We start from the raw sequence: 14,488 nt of genomic DNA on the forward strand, positions 1-14,488 counted from the left end.
CATATTCCGACACTTTCTTGTATACAGGGTGTGAAAAATGCAATAGACCATTGTTTTTAAAATTGTTATCAAATATCTTAATTTTTACCTTTGAATCTATTTACAATGAAGTTTTTATAACTGATCCTCCGTCATTTTCCATTATTCTTGTTCAAAATTTAATGTAGAACACGAAAATGACATTATCTACTCAAATCCATATACAGGTAATTGAGAAATCGCTGTATTAAGTTTTAAAGCATGGTTATTTTTGAATAACATAAAATAATTTTTGGGGACGCTAATTTTGAGACTTGGAACATTTGATATGCATCATCACACTTCATTTACTTTGTACTTACATCAAACAAATTTTGTCACACTGAGTACAAATCACCCTGTATTGAAGAAACTCAAAAGTATTATAGACAGAAAACACACGTTTAAAACATACTCATTTAATTTATTATATCATTTATCTAAGTGTAGGCCTACAACTAAGATAAAATGTAACATGTACAAAAATAAACAAAACTGTCTGAAATCATACGCACGCAATACAATGAATTGTTTTTGGTTGTTCAACAAAAATTTAAACTATATTTCAAAATACATATGGATGATGAGAGTAGATTGAAATCCTAGCTTCTCATTGGACCTGATTTGACTGGTGAGAATCTCCATTGCATAGTTATTTGTGTAACTAGTGCGTAAAGAGACTTTGTGCTCTTTTTATACATTGTATTTTACTACACTTACTAAAAAGCATAAATAATGGGAGATTGTATACAGGTAAACCTTATATGCAGTCTCAAAAATTAACAAATTCAAATTTAAATGAAATTGTCTCTCAAAAAATCAAACCCCAAATGAAATTGTAAAAAATTGCAAATAAAAATCTATATGAAATTTTACTAACATAATGAATCAAAATCTGAATATAGTTGTTGTAAAAAATTTAAGTGGACGTATACTTAAGTTGTCTCCGTGTTCCACCATGTTGTCAACTAGGTCAGTGCCTCTCTCAGAGTGAAGTATTGTTATCCGGGATATGTGATTTGTATATGGTTCTCGCTTGGAATATTTATTTTATTCTGTGGCAAGTTTTTAATATTCATGACATCTATACTAGGATCGCAATAACATGTATGCTGGACAAATGAGATTATTACATTAGCTAAGGCCATTGTTTTGTAGAGATCATTATTAAAATTCTGCTTTGCACCTAATAAAAGAATGTTTAAAAGCACACTGTGTCCTACCAAATACTGTATTACAGTTTGAAAAATAGAAGATTCTTTGACGATTCTACTTTTGGGTTTGCTGGTGAATTGTTGTTGTAATTAATGTTTTGAGTTTCGTGTGTGTCGATGTTTTGGTGTCAATAAACTTATTTACTAAACAATCCGCATGCAATTGCATTCATAATACACACTAGTTTTATTTAAATAAGTTAATTTGATATCAAGGTTCCTGTATTAAGGTGAAGGTAAATAAAGAATGGTTGTTGATAAATGTGGCTCTGTTATCGAATGACCAATATCCAGTTTAATTATCCAGGACCTTTATCCCTAAATAATTCCCAAAAATCAGGGAAATCTGGGTTTTTATATGCTGGAAACCCACTAGTCCGACGCTCTCCGATCCGACCCGACTAGTCTCCGACTGCGTCCGACGCCTTCCGCACTTCCGACAAGCAATATATCTTTCATCCTTTTTTGGGGTGCTGGAGTAGTAAAAATCATTATTTGTCCAACCGATGGTTCTTTATTCACATGATCTTTCCTTTAATAGTTGGTCTACAATTTAAGAACCAATCACCACTCGAATCTATGGAACTTCAAAATATGGAAAGCATCAAAATAATTTCAGGCTGCTTTATTACCTACCGTATAAAGAAAGGGATACCAAACTGCTTTCACCAAATGTTCGTCTCCACTCATGTCACACGATGCTAGACATTGGCTGATCTAGGCCTGGTGCAAGCAGACTGGAGAAAAGTCGGATCTGACGTCCGACAACCGTGTCGTCGGAAGGACGGGTCGGTACTGATCGGATCCGAGAGCGTCGGACTAGTGGGTTTCCTGCTTAAACAACCAAGCTATTTGTTTTACCAAGGATTGAACTGGCGACCGTCTGATTATTAGCTAAACACGATAAGCACTCATCCCCTTAGACTTATTTATCATAAGAAATTCCATACACGTTTTACACTACATGAAATTAAAGCAAAAATGTGAATTCTCTTGTCAAAAGCCAGAGTGCAATCCACATTCTCAGCATTGTATATCTCGACCTTCTCTAATCCAGTTTCGGCTCAGTCTGTTGCTTTAGTTCACATTATAACCAGATTAGAGACCGATACTCGAGCCCTCCCTCTGCAGTACCGAATTAACTTAATTCTACTCAATTTATTTAGCAATTTGTTATCTACAATGGTGACTTATTAAACACGACAAATAACCATTAGTATTTCATAAGTTTGAAATAGTTTGTTTTTTAAAACAAATTCAAATTCTACATTACTGTTAATACACTTCATATTTTATATCAGTTCTCTCATGCTATTTAAACTCCAAACTATTATATTGATTATTAAATTATTATTATTATACTGTATCTCAAATTAGTGAATATAATGTCCTTCAAGAGATTTTGTCCTACAATGATTTCATTTAAGAATACAGGAAATATGCCTCTATTCATTGACTTTAAATAGTTCAAGTATACTCCACATCCTATTTCTAAATAAGTCCGTTTTCATGAGTGGTTAATTTTGTCAACGTCTAGAGTACGCCGATATCGACTAATGGTCCATCACCTTAGGATAAACTTTACCATTTGTACTTTACGTTTTCATTTTATTGTCAGACGAAAAGTTATTTTACGCAATTGCCTGGATTCATTTAGCCTAAAATGTAAATAAATAAGAAAAAAATTAATCGTAAACTTTAATACCTCTATTAAGGGCTGTACAACCAAAGAGAGGCGCAATGTGAGAATACATATGTGAAATTTATACTCCTGAGTGTTAGAAGGAGTAACTATTATTTTTTAAATAACTATATTTGCATTCCTAATTTGACAAATGTTACCTCGAGGACCCGGTTGTGCGTATTGATTTTATAAGAGGACAGAAGGACTAACAACAACAACAGCCAAACAACAAGAACATAAATAGTTGTTTTAGACGTCAGTGTGTTGCTAAGGTATCACATTTAACAAAGAAACCCAAAGTATATTGGTACTTAAAGTTTACTTGAAATTTAGTTTGGTAACAAATTTTAACCAAAAGTTTTAATAATTTACCTAAATAATAATAATTTGCTTTTAATTAATACAAAGTCTTAGTAAAAGTGTACCTTTCGGCTGCCCGAACTATATCCATTATAAATTGCTTTCAAAAGAGAAAACTTTTAAAACTATGGAATGGCTATAACAGGGTTTTTAATAACACTTTATCTAGTTCTGGTTTAAATAATAAACTTATAAATAAATTTCAACTATGCATTCTTTTTGTAGTGCAGGTATTTTAAGTTTTCTATTAAAACTCTTTTTGAGACAAGTAAAATAATAATGCACTTAATATTATTATAATTATCTAGGCTATATGAGAAACTAATTAAAAATATTTTTTAAGATTCCATGTTTTACAAAGACTCCCAGCTGATGGAGTAAAGAAGGACAATGGTAAGACATTAGTAAGACTAACAAGTCTGCCACATGGTAAAAGTGCACGAAAGTACACGATCGTAAATGTTATAACAGATTTGTTTGTGTTAGTTGTAAATCTTATATACATTATCTAAATATACGAAATGTTGGGTATGCATTGTGTTTACACTATCTGGCGACGCCATTGGCTGAAGACATGCACCTGCTGATGATGTCTTGACATACAAACTTATACAGACGTAACTAATATTGAGTGACACTGACGAAGTGATTAGATAAGTTTTTAGCTATATTTTACAAATTAGTGTTTACAAAGTTAGTTACCTCTCGTAGCGAGGTTACATGAAGTTTGATCAGTTGAGAAGTTGTGAAGCAGATTTACACTCTAATCTTGTGGATGACAAAGGGAGGAAAACACTTTATATAACAGTTGAGCATTGAACTTATGCTTATTAAACAGGAGATGTCGACCTACATTTTAACCTTACATAGCTTCCTAAACAGGAGATACCAACATTAGTTTTTTAAAATACAACTACAATTATCTGATTGGACAATAAAAAAAAAAAAATAATTGGATTGCTCAACTGCCATGGTGTTAATGTAAAAAAAAATCCAAATGGCAGAAAAAATCTAGTGATTTTTTTTACCAAAATATACTTGATTTTCCATTTTATTTTGACCCATAGAACCATTTACTAAAGTTTTGCTATATACTTACTGGACACACTGTATAGTACATAGTATCATAAATTAGCCGACAACTATTTTTAGTCTAATTCCAACCGGATTATGTTAAGGCAAACGGGTATAGAAAGAAAAAATAGGTGTGGTTTCTTGTAATTTAACCTCTCGTTTTTTTGTAAAGCTATTTCAACTGGTTGTAATAATTTATCTGTACATTTTATAGGTGTTATAGCCAAATAATGGAATTTTTTAATAGTAAAATCCACTCAAATATACCAAAGAAACATTAAGGTACCCAAACGTCACCAATATAAAATTAAAAGAATGTGATGTGTTGCATTATTGGAAGTTGATGAATTAAGTAAAGTCTTCTTTTTTGTACTGTCCAATGCAATTGTTATAGCGCAAAATTTGAGCATGGCAAAATAATTAATAGTGAAGTTTGGATAGCATTTGTTAGTATTACCACGTTTGGAAGGATAACGACTATAACTCCTGCTTGAATTGTGTGGGCTTTGCAACTACACTACACATTAATGGTTGTTTATGTTACTTAACACTGTAGAGAGTTGGTTTAGTGTGAACTCAGTAACATTTGAGTAAATTAAATACAGAAGGAAGGTTGAAAAAGAACTATCCTAAAGACGGGTAAAATAAAAATAATATATATATATATATAGATATATATATATATTTAGGAAAATCAGGCATTGAAAAACTTAGTGCCCAAGTAAAAACTATGTATTAAGACATTTACTGTCTAGTTTCAGCTCTAAGGCCATTTTCGAAAACTTTGAAATGGCCTTAGATCTGAAACTAATCAGTAAGTCTTTAAACATTTTTTACCTGAGTTTCCTTTTATATAGTAGCCCTATTATTCTATTTTTTATATTTATATTTTAGACACATTTTGACTCTTTTATTTTATCGTCTTTGTACAAAAAGTATACTTGTATTGCGATTGTTGAATATTTATTCAATCCTGAAATAAGTAAGAAACTTTTAATGGCGAGGGCAGATAAATATCAATAAAGTGTGTTAAGACTTGTTTTTGCAATCCCCTGGATTGCAATTGGCTACTAGTTTTGGCAGCATAGTTGTGCCTTTCAGGCGGTTCGCAACCATAAAAATCCAAATCAATATTTAATTCTTTACCACTACTATTTTTACTTTTTACATACTGTTTTGTTATGTTTTGAAGCACTTTGTTTATGCATAAATATTCCTATAAATTGGATCGATATGAATAAAACAATTAAAACAATATCCGGTTACACCAGGACCAAACCTCTTTTGAAATTAAATTAAATGTCGAATCAATAGTAATTTATATACTCGTACACTCGAAGTACTATTTAGGTTCAATTTACAGCTTGGGGTAATTTTCCAAAAGTAATTATTAATAACACGATGTCTAGAGTGACCAACTCTGTTGACCTTTAGTTGCTATTTGAGCACTAGTTGTTTTGTAGCCATGTGATGAGTTATTAAAATATTATATAGTTAATTTTGAAGTATATATGTAGTGTTTGTTTTACATACAATATACAGCCATTGGGGTCTAGTACATCACCTCATATTCACATTCATTGAGATGAGGACGCCACCTTTGTGCGTACAGTATTTCATCTCACATATGAGTGACCGATGAGTGTAGAATGGAATGTGATGTGTAGCTTTGTTACTGATTTCTGTTAGAGTATTTAGGGCCATTTATACCACCCAATAATCAAGGACTTCTGGGTACAGTTTCGAACCATCAAAGAGCAACTCAATTTCCTCAGGATCGAACCGGCGAACTTTTGATTACTATGTGAGCATTATAACCACTCAGTTGCCCGGATATTTCGAGTAACCTTCTGCATCCATAGCCAATCCGCGTACGGTCGATTAACAACCTTGTGGAGGGGGTACTTTGACATTTTTTGGTTCGTTGTTTTACTATGCTTAAGATGGATGGCCTTGAATCAGTAATTTTATTTGCATGCAGGTTGTTGGTTGGTTTAGGATTCCGAAACTTAATTTACTGTAGTTGAATTAGAGTACTAATGTAAAATCGACCTTTCGTTTATTTACATAGGTTTTCCAAAAATAAAATAGAAATAGCAAAGAGTAAATCTAAATGGAACAGCGGTGGAGGCACACTATAACAAGTTTATTTGAATAATTGTTCAAGATTACTAATGTTACTAATGTACTAATGGTTACAGCTGGCTAAATGAATTTTTCCTTTTTTGTAATATGACGACGTATTAGTTTCCATTTTATATCTTTGTTCATTATTATCTTCTTTAAAATTAATTGAGCCATTTGTCTGTAACTTTTGAACTGATAGATTGTAGGATAGAGCGAGAAACACCGTTCATGAATAAGTAGAAATAAGTTACTTTTGATTAAATATCATTGAACTACAAAAATATTATTGACTGCCTTTTTTTGATTATCCTGACATATTTCTTTTTGTCAATTCAACAGTTATAGTTCTACAAGCTTCTAACCTACTCATTGTAATGTATAACAGGAAAACACACATTATTAGGTGCGATCAGTCGACATGTTGGCTGTGGTGGTTCTTCAATAATATGATACAGCTCCTGCTAATCAGGTGACAAAGCTAGGGTTTAATAAGGTTATATGAATCTTCAATTGGTATAATAGGTTTACTAAAAGTTTTTTAGTTGTTTCTCGTGGTTATTTAACTATCAATTATCTTGTTTAGTGTTGTTTGACAACTTTTTTTTTGTTTCACTTATTCAGAAATGAAACAAAAATTTCAACCATAAGAAAATTACAAGTTATTCTTGTGTCTGTATAAATTTAGTCATAATAACCAATTTTACTTAAGCGTTCACTGCCTTTCCATAATAGGGTTACGCAAAATATAATGAAGCACTAAAAGGCGAGATAATTTTCTTGATACAAGAAATTTATAAACAAAAGATGGTAGAGACCAGCCTAATTAATATTTGACCAGCCCCTCACACATATTTGTCCCAATTTATCGTCGTAGCGTGATTATCTATGGAAATAATAATTAGTTCTTTGAAATACCTTCCGTATATCTTGTATTTCAGATGCCTCTTACAAAAATAATGAAGAAACACTTTAAAGTTACTATGAAGGCATACTGTACAAATTATTAATGACAAACATTTTTATTGCAGTTTTATAAGTTTTTATACTATTATTTATTGAAATGTTTTTTATGTTACAGGTAAACTTTGCGTGTATTCTTCTAAGCTGTAAGTAGTGATAACATTTATATGTTTGAACGTATTTTGCACAATGTATCACGTTGGACCAACTTATGTGTAATATCATACTTTGCGGAGAACACTTTTTAAGTTTTACATATAATATAATACGTCAACTTTGGTCGACTAAATTAATTTACTTTGAAGACTTTAAAGTAGGAAATAGCAGTGGAACTGAAAAATTAGCATTGAAGAGGTAAAATGAAGTAATAACACCACTATAGCCTTCCAATGCACGTGATTTCTAGTGAGATTGTTGATCAAATTACAATGGTTTTTAGTGACTGGGCCAAAGCAATGGAATTCTTCCCCTATAGATTGCTACACTATGTTTTTCTTACAAAAAGTTTCATATTCAGTTGAACCATTCAACAAATAACACCTAGAACCTACGTTTTGAACGCTTTGAAGCTCACAAAATTAAGTCTTGAATCAAGTTACTGTTGTAGATCAGCACAACAAAGGTTCTTGGGTACAAATTGGGTTCCAGGGTTATAAGGCAGGTGCTGAGGTAACGAAGTTGCTGACGCCTACTGTTCTGTAGCGACTGTAATGGATGAGAACACACAATCCTATCACACACAAATATGTGACATAAGTATGCGTGTTGAACAGTGCTGCAGAGTACTACAGCTGTTTACAATACATGCATTGCGAGATTGTTGTTTTGTTAGCTTAAGCTATGTACATCTCAGCTGTCCTTTTTCATAATATTTTCAATAATATAATGTATAGAGAGTAGTCATTAAAATTTTTATTAATCCCAGTTCATTGGTGAAATATCTCTATACACCATAGTTTGCTTTAGTATACCTATACTAACGACTATACATGGTGAATGAAATGTCAATACCCTCTCTCTAATATTTTTCTAAGTAAATATACAGAGATATCCATTTGGCTACCATTTTGGACGGAGGAAAGCTAGCCATGCTTTTGGTTTTTGTTAATACGTCAAAATGAGGTGGGTTTACATTTAAATTTTTAAGTTGCCCCCAAAATTTCCTTTTTGGGGGACACTAAAAAAATTTTAAATCATTAAATGAAACTTTTTGCTAAGGTCGCATGACCACCAAAAGGATATCTCAGTAATATTTACTTAGGAACAAATTAGAGGGAGGGAAATTACTTTTTATTACACAATAAAATTAATGTAACAGTAACGTGATTCAACTTTTGACGGGCTTGTCCATTTTGGATAGAGAAGAGATAACGAACTCTGGTTTTCACCATTCTTTAAGTTTTTGTAAACACTTCAAAATGAAGTGTCATTTCAATAGGGCTTAAATTTAAACTTTTTGAGTTGCCCCCGAAATCCCCCTTTTTAGGGGACATTCAAAAGTTTCATAATCATAAAATAAAAAATTCCTGCTAAGATTGCAAGACCACCAAAAGGATATCTTTGTGTATTTACTTAGGAAAATATTATAAGGGGGTCTTGACTTTTTATTCACTCTGTACATCTATAACTATCCAAACAAGATAGATATCGTTTCAGGCTAATGGACTTATCATTTGGAATTTTACTGCTTTTTAAACTTATAACGTGAAAAATATTAGTTTTATTCATTGTTATTTTAATATTACGAAACATGTGCAACAAGTTTATTTTCGATTCTAGCTCGTGTCGAAATAGTGAATTTATTGGTCCTTGTGGTAAAATATAATGTTATGTTTATTGTGGTGTTTATTGTTATTTTTTGTTGTTTTTTATAAAGTTGTTTTCATAAAGCTTATGTTAACCACAATAATGCTTATATTACGTGTACATAAACTTGGAAACAGTTACTTTATACATGGGAATAGATCAAGCTTAAATATATATTTATTACAATTGCAGTGAGAATTCCAAATTAACATTCACTAAACTATATACCCTAACTGTATATTTTTTCACGTGAAAAAACCTAATTATAATCGTCAAGGTATTAAGTTGTAACACCTAGTAAAGTATTTTGGATCCTTAGCTAAATAACATTTAAAATAGTAAAATTATTCATACAATCTAAAATTTGTGATATAGCCAACCTGCGATGATAGAGAAATATTAAATTATGCTATTTATTTTTACCAGAGATACACACTGGAAGTTACACGGAAGGCAGAGTTATTTTCTAGATACGCTCATAGGTCACCCAGCCAGCCTCATTATACATTCATAACGGGCGCAGTCTCTTGTTTTGTGTTTACATATTTTTCAAAGAGGAAAAAACATCGCCCTAAAAAAATAAGGGATTTTGTGGCTATTTGGTATGTATCACATACGCATAGGGTGTTTTTTTATCCAAACATATTTCAATTTTTTAATCAGTATAAAGGTTTTGTTCTACATTGGAGTTACTAATATGTACATATTTTATGGATTTAATGATAAAAAAAAGAAGAAGCAGTAGGTTTTTATACATTATTTTAAACATTATTGATTGAGGAAGTTTTTAGTACTATTTGACACTCTCTATAGTCTAGAGTAGCATAGAAATGCCTTCGTGAAAGTAAATTTTCTCAAAAATCACAAATTTAAACTTCCATTGCAGAATAAGGGCTTATACAGATGTTTAATCTCAATGACTTTAGAAAATGTTATGAGAATTTTGAAAATGACAACGACGTTGAAATAAAAGCAATTTTTAATGCACTTATGGTTATTTTATCGAAGCAAATATAAATATTTTGAAAGTATCTTGTTTTGTCTGTTACTACCTACCTGCGAGGGCATGGAAACTTAAATTGGTGCCATTTTGTCAGTAACGACTTATTGGGCTTACACATAAAAATCTTTAACACTAACTTCGTTCCACCCTGTATATCGATGATGCAATCTTTCTTGGCGGGCTGTATAGCAATAGATTATCTGTATTTTATAAATCACTGAAACACATAGTTCTTGACTGATATGTGAAAAAAGGGGTTTTAAACTATAAGTCCTAAATATTGTTGTGTTAAGATTGGAAAGAACAAATTGGACTATTGTTTTATAAACTGAAAAGCACAGTTCTCATTGTATAATGCAAACACAAGTAGGACTGAATTTAAAACTTACTGTTAAACATGAACAACGTGTGAGTGTAGAAAGTGTTCACTTTGAACATCCAGTCACAGATTAACAGATTAACAGATTGATTACACGCCTAATAAACTTAACCTTCGTAAAGGAAAGATTCGTTACACATTAATCACATCTAAAAACAGTCAACGTTTAGAAACGTGTTTAATTACAAACAATCAGGAAACAATTGTCACTGTGAAATGGTTATGAGTCGAATAATCAACTTTATAACACATTCATGTAATATCTCGAGCTATGCGGAATTGTTGAACACAGCCGTTAGGAGTAAGGACTGTTTTATACAGAATGACAAGCTAGACAAAATTGTCACATAATTGGCTGTGACATCAACTGCACAATTCATTCATATATCTTTATCAACAATGTAAACCTTTTTTGTAGAACTAAACAAATAACCTCGTTATTGATTTTATTTAATCCATATGTACAGGACCGGGCCTGAATATTGTTATTCTTTTACTTTTCATTTCCGATATTATTGAATGGGTAAACTGAGTTGAGATAAATAATTGATTGCATGGAATATAACGTACCAGTAATCATTCAAGATTTATTATATTTTTAGATATAAACTTATAGCGATTAAATATATATTTGAGGACTAAACCCTGATTTGAAATAAAATTTTGTTTTATACAAACCAGTATAAACACACACACATTTATAAATATTAAAAAAAAAAAATTAGAAAGAAAAATATTGTTTTCATATATTGTTTCTAGTTATATTCCTGTTAGGCCTAAATATGTCACTATTAGAAGTACAATGTTAGTAAGTTCATTTTAATGGTATGGGTAAAAAGAAACAATAATAAAAATGACATGCTTCTAAAGTAAGCTGAGTGATATTTCATCAACATTCGTATAGAGCGACATTTATATTGAACCATAAAATGCTGAAATAAATCATACTCTGGTTATTTTAACATTGATTCTACAGCCCCACAATCGTATGAAGTCGGACCAATAATACTGTATGACTCAATAAACAATAACTTGCAATAGCAAGCTTATATTATGGAGACTTATACAAGCCCCTCTCAAGAGATCTTATGTGACCACTGGTTCCTGGTTTATTTTTGGTTCTTTTTCATTTATTTGATTACTGTCAATGCATAGGGGCTTTTATACAACGATTATTAAAAAGGTAAACTCGTTGTTATTGTTATATATAAAATTAATTGGAAAAAGTGAGATTTTAAAATGGGACTGTAATCACGTGTTCTAAAAAACACACCTATAGAAGCAACCTCGAGAATTCTCTGAGTGAAACTACTAAAAATCATGAATCCCGTAAGAAACAGAGAGTGGCAAGCTTGCTTAACGTAAGCATAGAAAAAGTTGTTCACAATTCATGAGTTGTAGGATTGTAGTTACTTTTTTTATTCTGGTAAGAATAGCTGAAATCGATCGTATCGGCTGTAAGATTACCTTAGTTAATTGTAAACTATGTGCGGAGATCATTGTTCTAAGTAAATTCTTCTTATTATACATATAACTTTATTATAATCAAACTTTTAATCGTGTTTTTCATCGTGTCAAAATAGTCACTGTAGACCTACTTGAAGAGGCCGAAGATGGATGAAATATACATTTTATTCTGAGAACTTTGTTTATGACTATCCTACTATATGTTTTGAAACTACATTTCCCTATCCTAGTTAACAAACCTAGTAAAGTCACAAATTCGACACGGATCATCGCATCATTAGACACACCGCTAACCGCATTATCAGCGAATGTGGTTTTGCCAGAATCCAGTAAACACCGGGTTCAGTTGTTTGTTTTAAAATTTGCGCAATTTGTTTAACATTTGTTCCGTATTGAGTGGAAAGCAAACACACAAACCAGTGTATTTGTATTTCTCTTATTTGCCACAGTTTGCTTCCCTCCGGTCAATATTGGATTGTATTCCTTCTCAGCTCAACAATATTTCTATCAATACGGATTTGGTATTTTACAAGTTGTTTATAACACTTTCATTTATGGCTTAACAGTTTTTTAGATTGGGTTTAGCTGTAAAGTTATTTTTTACATAAAAAGTTTATTAAATGCGTATAAGCTACTAGATTAATTGAAAAAAAGAAATTTCATTTAAGTTACGCAGTTACATGATGTACATGTATGAACATGTGATGAGTTATAAATTGTAAATTATCTATAAACCAAAATTTTTTTACATACTGTAGTTTCTTTTCATGTATTTTAAATGTCATGCCTATTTGTAATATTTTAATAATCAGTGCTTCGTCTTTAGATTTTTAAAGGAGTTTATTCAAGAGAAAGATCTCCTCTCTTTTCTATTATCGTTATTAATTTAGATGGGGACTTCCCCTTGGTGCGTATTTTAAGAAATTAGGAATTTATATTTTCTATTGAGTCTTCGGTCATTCCGATTAGGCTATTTTCACATAGCTAGAATCTACTGGTGATTTGTAGAATTTAAAAGCTGCATACAAGTCGAGCGCTCTAATCACCAGTGACGCGCCCCTTAATAGTTAAAACTTATTGTAACTTGTAAAACCCACTTCCTGCTGTATATATTACTCCAATACTGACTATATTATAACATTAGTTTTCTGTTGTAAAATATATTCATTAGCCATACATGTTTGTACATTCTTCCTAATATTTGTCATGTATTAGACTATTTTAACCCAACACATAACATTATAATTGTTTTCACTAATGCAAACAGTATAACGTAAACTAACTGAATATTATACATACTTATTGTTATTCCTAAAATAATCCTCAATACTTACATATTATGCATGTTTAATTGCACTTGACCCACCTCTTCAGTACTGTGTGGGGTGTTTTTGGAGGGAAGGGGGTCGCGTTTGCGCGGGAAGGTTGTCCCGGCTCTGTGGCCAGTCTTACGGCACACCCCGCCGCTGTTACCCCGGACGTCGCGAGTTCAGTGTGTATGTAACATATCGCACCCTGTGAGCCACCCTCCTCGTGTCAGGGTTAAAGGATTCTCGTGAACAAGATAAAAAATGTAAACAATATTTTGTTGAATAAAAAAAATTACTTTTCTATTACTGTAAAAAAATAAGTATCCCTGCGGTATTTAGAAACATATGTTTTGAAAAATGTAGTTAACTAATTAATACTCGAAATAGTGTTATTAATACAAATTATTTTACCAAAAACTAAATATTTATGTGAGTATACCTCGATCGCGAGGGTGGTGGCTTTTAGGGTGTAAAGTTACCAGGATCATGCCCTCTGGCAGTGTACTGTGGCAAGTGTTGTGTGAGTGTATTGTGTATTGTGTTCATTGTGTGGTGTCCTAGCTCTGAATCAACCACCCCTCCCCCCGTTATTACCCCCCCCCCCCCAGAGTACACAGCTGGCTGACTCCCTTGTTCCTAGATCTCGTTAGTCTCCGGTTGCATCAACTACAGTTCATCATGTTGTATAAGTCCACTTAGGGGTGGTTAAAAAAATCATTATGATTTACATATTTTATAGTAATGAGTTTTATGAAAATTTTGTTTTAAAATGGGAAAAATTTTCGTTTTTAAGAAAGATGAGAATCGTTTAAGAACACCTTTAAAATCTGTAGGAAATTTGTGTATAGTAGAGTAGCCAAATTTCAAATATTTTTCTACTTGTATATTTTTGTATGGTTAATTTTGGCTTAGTTTTGTTTTTAATACCGAATTGTGTTTAAGAGGCCCATTTAGACCTTATTTGGTTTTGTTTTTCACAAATTAGTTAGATACAGTGCATATAGGGTTAGGTTACTGGAAATATATTCAATCCAATAATCGGTCAAAGATCCTATTGATCATAAATGCCTCGTGCAATACATGTAT

At 31.7% G+C, this 14,488-nt stretch overlaps 1 protein-coding gene across 1 annotated transcript in view; it reads left to right on the plus strand.

The window, feature by feature from the left end:
* Positions 1-13,832: 13,832 nt before the first annotated feature.
* The window catches only part of LOC128989480 (uncharacterized), a 455,521-nt gene continuing 454,865 nt past the window's right edge, over positions 13,833-14,488 (plus strand). Inside the window, exon 1 of the mRNA XM_054411373.1 lies at positions 13,833-13,922. The gene's annotated coding sequence lies outside the window, so the exon portion shown is untranslated. The remainder of the gene's footprint in view (positions 13,923-14,488) is intronic.

Source organism: Macrosteles quadrilineatus, unplaced genomic scaffold (assembly GCF_028750875.1).
Source record: "Macrosteles quadrilineatus isolate MER2022 unplaced genomic scaffold, UCM_ALF_1.0 Scaffold_3__2_contigs__length_128488019, whole genome shotgun sequence".
Lineage (NCBI taxonomy): Eukaryota > Metazoa > Arthropoda > Insecta > Hemiptera > Cicadellidae > Macrosteles > Macrosteles quadrilineatus.